Raw genomic sequence first — 8846 nt, 5'->3', positions numbered from 1 at the left:
GATTCATCCTGCTAAGGCTGACACTGATGTGCCGCCAAGTGTTGGGGTGGCCTGTCTTAGCTGCCAGGGTGAGACCCGAGGTACATGCAGTGTAGGTTTACTTGAAACCCTGAACTGGACCAGATTTCTAGCATTACCCTGGACCTTGGTGATTAGTAGGAAAAACTGGAAAGTTACACCTAACCCCTAGACTCGATTATGATACTGCACTAGGTGTTGGATTGGGCTTTCTTTGATATGCCAATCAGTGAGAACCTTAGCGGGGGTCAAAACCTGGGTATGTTAAGACAGTCCAAGAATTCATCTGAGTGGATGATCATAGTTACATGATAATTCACTTTGTTGGACAAAGGTAATGATCGGGGATGCATTCTCTCTGATGGAAAACAAGACTACCGATAGCCGATTTCAATAGTTGAAATTTGTTTTGCAAAATATATTTTATATACATATATATATATATATATATATATATATATATATATATATTATGGTTTCAAATTGTTTGCAAAAGGTTTTAATTCCCGGGATCCATGTGAGCAGAGAGTGCAGCACTGTTCCTTGCAGTCGAGGGAGAGGTATTTTCTTCTCGGACAGTGTATGATCATTATGGGCTAAGAGGTTAAGTGTAAGACCATTAAGAGTAATACCTAATGGGCTAATCTTGCACCTGCCCATAGTCCCTAGGTTTTTATAAGGTGGCTTGGCCTAGGGACCACTTAGTGTAAGTGTTGGGCCCATTAGGAGTCCATGTGATGGGCTTCAGGGGGTTCACTGTCTTTTCAGTGAATTCGGCCAGCCCTTGTAACAGATGCTGGTGATAGCTATGATTATAACCCTAGAAAGTGCACTAGTTATCAAGTAGTATAAAAATATCGTTCCCACGAGGATTTAACAAAATAAGTATTAGAACTACAGCCTTCCTTAATTATTTGGACAATCGAATTTCATATTTGAAGATAGAACTAATGAAAAGCAGAAAAAGAAAACAAGAGCAGAAGTAACCAATGCTGAAGTATGTAACGATTGATTGAATTCGCTAGGGCTTTCGGTCCACCTAACCATTCCAATAAATATTAATGGATGAGATTATCCAAGATAATTTGTCATTCCCATAAGCTGAAGTCTTTTCAATATTATTTAATACTCTCTCGAGATATACTAAAACTACTTATATCAAGTAACCCCTTGATCTCTCGACTAGAGTTCTCAAGATAGAAGCGCATTAAGTCTATGGAAAAACTATTATATTCAGATGAATCATGTGTATATACCCCTAAATACCATTCAATTCACACCATGAATTATGTAGTCAACTATGTAAATTCCTCTCGATTCATTCACATACGCCTGATCAATTAAGAGATGGTCACTCCTAATAGCATTAAGCAAGATAATTCATAGACTATATGGAAATCATGATCTTGAATAAATCAGAATAAAAATATATTCATTGATATGATTAGGCTTTCCACAACCCTAACTATAGATAAATTAGTTCATACTAGCAGAAATAAAACAAACAAGAGGAGAGAAAGAACTCATGGTTTCGCCCTTGGAGTTGAGATCTCCTCTTCTCCTTGCCGCCACCTCCTTCTTCCAACTTCTTGCTTGATAGATGGATTGCTCCTCTGCTTCTTGATGCCTCTCTAGTCCGCCCCCTACCCCTTTATATAGCTTAAGGGGAGGGGGTGGTCTCCTACTCTTTCTTGAAGTTAATCTCTCAAAAATAAAAGTCCTAGTCTAATCCTAATCTTATCTCTTCATCTAATGAACTCAATCTCTTTATCTTTATGGGGTTATATCATAAATTTAAATCTGATAAGACTCTTCTCAGTTTCTTGTCCTTGGATTCGTATTAGGCCTCCTCTGCGAATTGGGCTGCTGCTAGGCTTTTCTGCAAGTTGAGCTTCAACTGCGGATTGGGCCTTTCTATGAATTTGCCCCGACTTCGGGCCCAGATTTGACTTCGATGCAGGCCGAATCTATGAAAGCCCAAAACATCAATGTTGTGGATTTTTCTCTTATCTATCCAGTAGGTCTTGCATCAGCCCAATCGGAGTTCGAATACGCGAGTTAAACCCATATTACTGAACGGTGTTGAAACTGTGAAAAATCATCTGATTTGCCTTTCTTTGCTCCTGATGCTTTCTTTCATGCCCTGATTCGAAATACAAGAAATATAAGTCCAATTAAGTACTAATTAAGTATGCAAGACAGAATATTTGGGGATAAAAATGTGATAAATTCTACTCTCAGACTGTCCCAACATACCCAAGTTTTGACCCTCACAAAGGATCTCACTGATTGGCATATCAAAGACAGCCCAATCCAACACCTAGTGTAGTATCATAATCAAGTCTAGGGGTCAGGTGTAACTTTACAGTTTTGCCCATCAATCTCCAAGGTCCAGAGCAATACTAGAAATCTGGTCTGGTTCAAATATTCAATTAATTCTACACTGCATGTGCCTTGGGTCTTACCCTGGCGGCTGAGACAGGCCACCCCAACATTTGGAAGCACACCAGTGTCAGCCTTGGCAGGATAAATCTCCCTAGACTTATCCAATGGTTGTGAACATTTTAAACTAACACGAATCTCATAAGTGTCTAGTTTAATGGTATTACACTGAAATACACCACAGGAGCATTAATCAAATATGCACTTTATTCATTTACAATAAATTCATAATGTACATCATTCTGATTGGAGCTAAGGGAATACAATTGTCTAATAGTTCCCACTTGCACTTAGGTCCAACCTGGTACAAGCCAAAGTCCCAACTTTCCATGTGTTTCTCAAACACTTTCTATGTCAGTGGGTTTGTGACTCATTAGCCTGACTCTAACAACTCTGTTGACGCTACCTTCTGAATTAGGACGTCCCCTCTACCAACAATCTCCCTTAGTACATGGTACTTCCTCTCGATGTGCTTCGACTTCGAGTGGGCTCATGACTCATTAGCCTAAGAAATCGCTCCATTGTTGTCACACAACAACGAGATGGGTGATGTGCTGGATGGAACTACTCCCAATTCATGAACGAACTTCTTCATCCACATTGTTTCCTTGGCAGCTTCACTTGTGGCAATGTATTCGGCTTCGGTTGTGGAGTCAGTCGTGGACCCCTGTTTGCTGCTTTTCCAGTAAACAGCACACGATCCTATCGTGAAAACATACCCAGATGTAGACTTTCTATCATCTGGATCTGACTGGAAATCGACATCAGTATACCCCTGGATCTGTAGTGAGCTACCATCGAATACCAGACAAAACTCTTTTGTCCTTCGAAGGTACTTAAGTATGTTTTTCACAGCAGTCCAGTGCTCCTGCCCTGGGTTGGCCTGAAATCTACTTACCACACTCACTGCCTGAGCAATGTCAAGACGAGTGCACAGCATGGCATACATGATGCTCCCTACAGCTGAGGCATAGGGAACGTCCTTCATGCCCTCAATCTCCTCAGAGGTCTTGGGAGACATCTTCTTGGAGAGAGTGACTCCATGCCTGAAAGGAACATTTCCCTTCTTGGAGTTCTCCATGTTGTATCTCTTGACAATTTTGTCAATGTAAGCAAATTGGGATAATCCTATCATCCGCTCCGATCTATCTCTATAGAATCGAAGACCCAGTATATAGGAGGCTTCTTCAAGATCTTTCATGGAGAATTGCTGTGAAAGCCATACTTTCACCGTAGTCAACATTCCTACATCATTCCCAATGAGTAGAATGTCATCTACATACAAAACCAAGAACATAACCTTGTCCCCACTGGTCTTCTTATAAACACAGGGCTCATCCGGATTCTGCTCAAAGTCAAATGTTTTGATAGTAGAGTCAAATCGGATGTTCCAACTCCTAGAAGCTTGCTTAAGTCCATATATGGATCTATTTAGTTTACATACCATGTGTTCCTGACTTGCAGCTATGAAGCCTTGCGGCTGCTGCATATAAGTATCTTCAGTAAGATCTCCATTCAGGAACATGGTTTTGACATCCATTTGCCAAATCTCGTAGTCATGGTATGTTGCTACAGTTAGCAGGATCCTAATGGATTATAGCATGGCCACTGGCGAAAAGGTTTCCTCATAATCGATGCCCTCTTTTTGAGTATACCCTTTTGCCACCAGACGAGATTTGTAGGTCTCAACCCTGCCATCGGGGCCCTTTTTCCTCTTATAGATCCATTTGCAACTAATTGCTTTTACCCCAAGGGGTGGATCTACTAGAGTCCAGACTCCATTGGTCTCCATTGAGTCCATCTCAGCTCTCATGGCATCTACCCACTTAAGGCAGTCTATGTCCAACATAGCTTCCGCATAAGTCATGGGATCCTCCTCACTAGTCAAGGCTTCCACCAGGTAACTATCCTAGTCATAACCAAAACGGATTGGTGGCCTGGATACCCGGGTAGATCTTCTAGGTTGGTCACTTCCTGAAACTTGTGGGGTACCTCCCACTACATCCGAGCTCTCCTCATCAAGAACAATTTCCTAACGATGATTGTTCAGGACGTAATCATTTTCCAAGAATTATGCATTTCGACTACAGAACACCTTCTGCTCACTTGGGTCATAGAATAAGTAACTCACAGAGCCTTTTGGGTAGCCTACAAATAGGCAACGACTAGTCTTGGATTTCAATTTGTCTGGACTCATTCTTTTAACATGTGCCAGACAACCCCAAATCTTCAAGTGTCATATACTTGGTTTCTTTCCTATCCAAAGCTCATAGGGAGTCTTCGGAACTGATTTGGTCGGAACCCAATTCAGCACGTATATCGCAGTCTCCAATGCGTATCCCCAAAAAGATATGAGCAACTCTGAATGGACGAGAAGTGATCGGACCATATCCAATAAGGTCCTATTCCTCCTCTCTGAAACACTGTTAAGTTGTGGTGTAGCAAGAGGAGCCAACTGTGATACTATCCCATTGACTTTCAAGTAGTCCCTGAATTCGTCAGAGAGATACTCGCCACCTCGATCGGATTGAATGGTCTTAATTTCTCTCCCTAACTGTTTCTCAACCTCTTGTCTGAACTCTTTGAACTTTTCAAAGGATTTGGACTTATGTCTCATTAGGTACATGTAACCAAATTGAGAATAATCATCGGTAAATGTAATAAAGTACACATGCTGGTTACGGGTCCTAACACTCAAGGGACCACATACATCAGTATGTATAAGATCAAGCATGTCTGTACATCTTTCAGGCTTACCGTTAAATGACCTCTTTGTCATCTTACCTTGAAGGCAAGACTCACAAGTGGGAAGATCTTCTACAGTTAGAAAATCCAAAGGACCATCCTTTACCAGTCTTGTGATTCGGTCAATACCAATATGGCCAAGTCGGTAATGCCACAGGCACGTGGGATTAACTGTATCACGTACTCTTTTCTTGGGGATATCAGCCGACGTAGTTTCAACTATGTTAGTTTCTAGAGAAGGATGTAGAACATAGAGACCGTTCTCCAGTTCCCCATATGCGATGAATCTGTTGTTTCTTTTAATAGAATCGTATTACTGAAAAAGACAGAATATCCATCCGCACACAGTTTTGAAACAGAAATCAAATTTCTTCTTAAATTTTGCACAAAAAGACAATCTTTAAGTACAATGGATCATTCTCTAAAAAGTAACTCTACGGCTCCTATTGCCATAGCTGCAACACTTGCAGAAGTCCCCAAGTAGAGCGTCACTTCACCTTCATTCAGCCTTCTGCTTACCTTGAACCCCTACAGTGAGTTATACGCATGAGTTGAAGCCCCAGAGTCAATACACCAGGACGCAAAAGCCACCAATAAATTGGTTTCTATGACACAAGATCCGAAATTACCTTTCTTGGATTCAAGGTATTGAGGACTGTTGTAGAAGTGACATGCATCCGATACCCTATCTTTCTTCTGCTTCTTGGGTTTGGCAACTTTCTTCTGAGGCTTCTTCGCCTTCCTCTTTTTCTTGCCCGATTTTCTAGCTTCAGCAAGCATAGCCATAGGCTCATCCTTCTTAATCAAATCCTCGGCCCTTTGCAACATGTTGTTAAGTTCCTGGACGTTGACATTCAGCTTATTCATATTGTAATTCATTATGAACGGGTTGAAGGAAGGAGGCAAAGAGTTAAGGATGGCATCCACTTGCGTGCCAAGATCTAACCCGGATCCAAGGGCTTCAAGCTTGTTGATATAACCCATCATCCGAAGACAATGGTCATGAACCTTTTGCCCCTTGGACATCTGAGCGGTCATGAACTGTTTCAAGACATTCTGTCGAGTAGAATGATTATGCTCTTCGTACATTGTCTTTAAACTATCCAATATGTCCTTGGCTAGTTCGATCTGATCGAATAGCCTCTGTATCGGATTGTCTAGGGAGGCAATGACATAGCAGCGGGCTAGGGAGTTTTTATCCTCCCAATCTTGAAATTCCCTCCTTCTGGTCTCAGAAGCCCTGTCACTCGGACGCTCCGAGGCAGGATTTTTTGACTACCTTATCCAAATTTTAAGATGTTAAGACCAACATGAGGTTACGGTACCAATCAGCATAGTTCAGGCCCTTAAGCTTGTTGTCATCAAGAAGCTTTGCAAATTGTTCGTTTACCATTTTCTGGTAAAACAGCAAACATTAGTCCACAACCTAATTTGATTCATGTTCATTACATAGATATGGCTTTTAATCTATATTCCATTTCCATTTGTTCATCTCTGAGATTTTCTTCCCATCTCAATGACAGAGACAACGACTTGTCTCTGGAAATGTGGGAAACCACATAGGGTGCATGGAACCAACTGTTTCAGCTGCAAAACCCCACCACCTTTCTGTGAAGGATCATATCCACTCGTCATATGAGTTTTCCCTTTGGCCTTTGTCAAACAATGTTCAAAGTTGTTTTCATATAAACCTTTCTGTCCAGTGAGTGCTCACCCATCATATTCATGAATGCCAAGGTACCGTGAGAGAGTTCCCATTTTCTGGTGAAGCCCCTCTCACATCAGTCTATGACGCCCCTATCATCTTATGAAACACTCAGACAAGCCCAACAGCAAATGGATAGCCCATTTTTTGGTGTGTTTCCTCATTACTGAAGGACCCATCCTCATGCTAATGATGGAAGGCCTTTAGAAAGTTCATCATATGATTCTCCCTATCACATGCACTCATATTTGTTGGAGGAAATGAAAAAAAATTATGCCCTAGTTTCATTTAGGTCAAACCAAAGTGGCTCCCATTGACTTTCATAAAGCCAAATTTCGGTGGGCCCAAATCGGCTGGGGTTCCACACGTTTCCTCTTCAGGAGGTGTGGGGCCCACCACTAAGGGAGGTCATCCAATGACCAGCAGGGACACCATGGCAATGATGCGCATTCAGCCATGGTGTGCGCAAGAGCCATTGTCGAATCAGCATGGGCCAAGCACTTATGGCCCATGAACGTAGCACATCACACATCCATACATCACATGCAGGGAAGAATTGATCCAATCAATTAATATCTGTAAAGCCCATTTTAAAGCCCATTTTTAATTGATAATATTAACCATTAATGTTATCTAGGTATATGGGCCGAAATTAAGGTTGATCAATTTGGTCCATATAGCTTTATCTGCGAAGTGGGCTTTCAGCAGTTTTAACAATTTAAAACTAGGCCTTTACAGGTTGGGCCAAATTAAACATTCAATTAATTGTCAATCCTTAGGCCCATTACTAGGAGAAATAGGGCTGACATTCAACCTTGATCGAACCCTATATTTGGTCCAACCAGTTTGGACCAATCTAATCCAACCAGATAGGGTTGTTCGCACAATCCATCCTACAAAATAGAGGTTAGATCATAGTTTGAAGTTTCATAAACTGCAAATCGTAGATAGCGATTTTCCCATCTGCGAAATCTCCTTCCTTGCGCCGCCATCTTTGATCCAAAATAAAAATAAATAAAAAACCTAATTTTTATTAATAATTACATCAGATCGAATGCCTATACATTCAGTCTAAAAAATTAAAAAAAATTATTTTACAAACCAAATGTAATAAAATAATCAAGAAACCGTAAAATCGCAGGTTCCCTAAGCCAATCAAGATTTCGATCTCCATGTGTACGAAAAATCCATAAATTAAGAAAATTATAAAGAACAGTTCTAAATAATAATCAGATTTATAAAATTTAATTTCAGATCAATCGCCCATCAACTGGAAACAAATTTTCTAGAAAGACCTTATATCTACGCAAATCGGGTAGAACGCTTTCTGCTCATTTGCGCAGGTTCAGATTTGATCCAATTCAGTTCAAGATTTGAACGATGGCTCTGATACCACTGAAGGGATGAGATATCCATCGTATGGACGCCCGAATCTTGCGGAATAGAATGGGCGAATTTAAAACAAAAATTATCTCCATCCTACTGAGAATCGTATTCCCTATTTTAGAAAAATCATATTTTTCAAGGATCAATCTTGAACCAAGAACCGAACCAGATCTGAACAAAAGCAGTAGGAAAGGGATATACCTAATACGGAGAAATAGTATCTCCCAATGGAGGTGTTCACACCCAAGGAAGGAACCAAAAACTGCTCCCACTGAAGATGGCGTAGTGTAGGATGGAGCAGAATCAGTAGCGTTCTTTAGAAGAACCAGATCCTTCGTAAGCATCAGTTGGACGGCTCGTAAGCACTTCTTCCAATCAGCCTTTTCACAAAGAACTGATATCAAGATCCAATCTTGATCACTTCTACTAACAAGAGGAGATCGAACTGGCAGATATGGCGGCGGCAAAAAGGAGGCGGCAAGAGAGATTTAGCGCAGTGATGCTGAATTTTCTCTTCTGTGATTTCAGCTCTGAAGAAGATGTGAATATG

This window comes from Nelumbo lutea, chromosome 2 (genome assembly GCF_056320005.1).
Source record: "Nelumbo lutea isolate HS-2025 chromosome 2, American lotus-T2T, whole genome shotgun sequence".
Taxonomy (NCBI): domain Eukaryota; kingdom Viridiplantae; phylum Streptophyta; class Magnoliopsida; order Proteales; family Nelumbonaceae; genus Nelumbo; species Nelumbo lutea.
The sequence above is the reverse complement of the archived record's forward strand: the minus strand, read 5'-3'. Positions refer to the sequence as shown.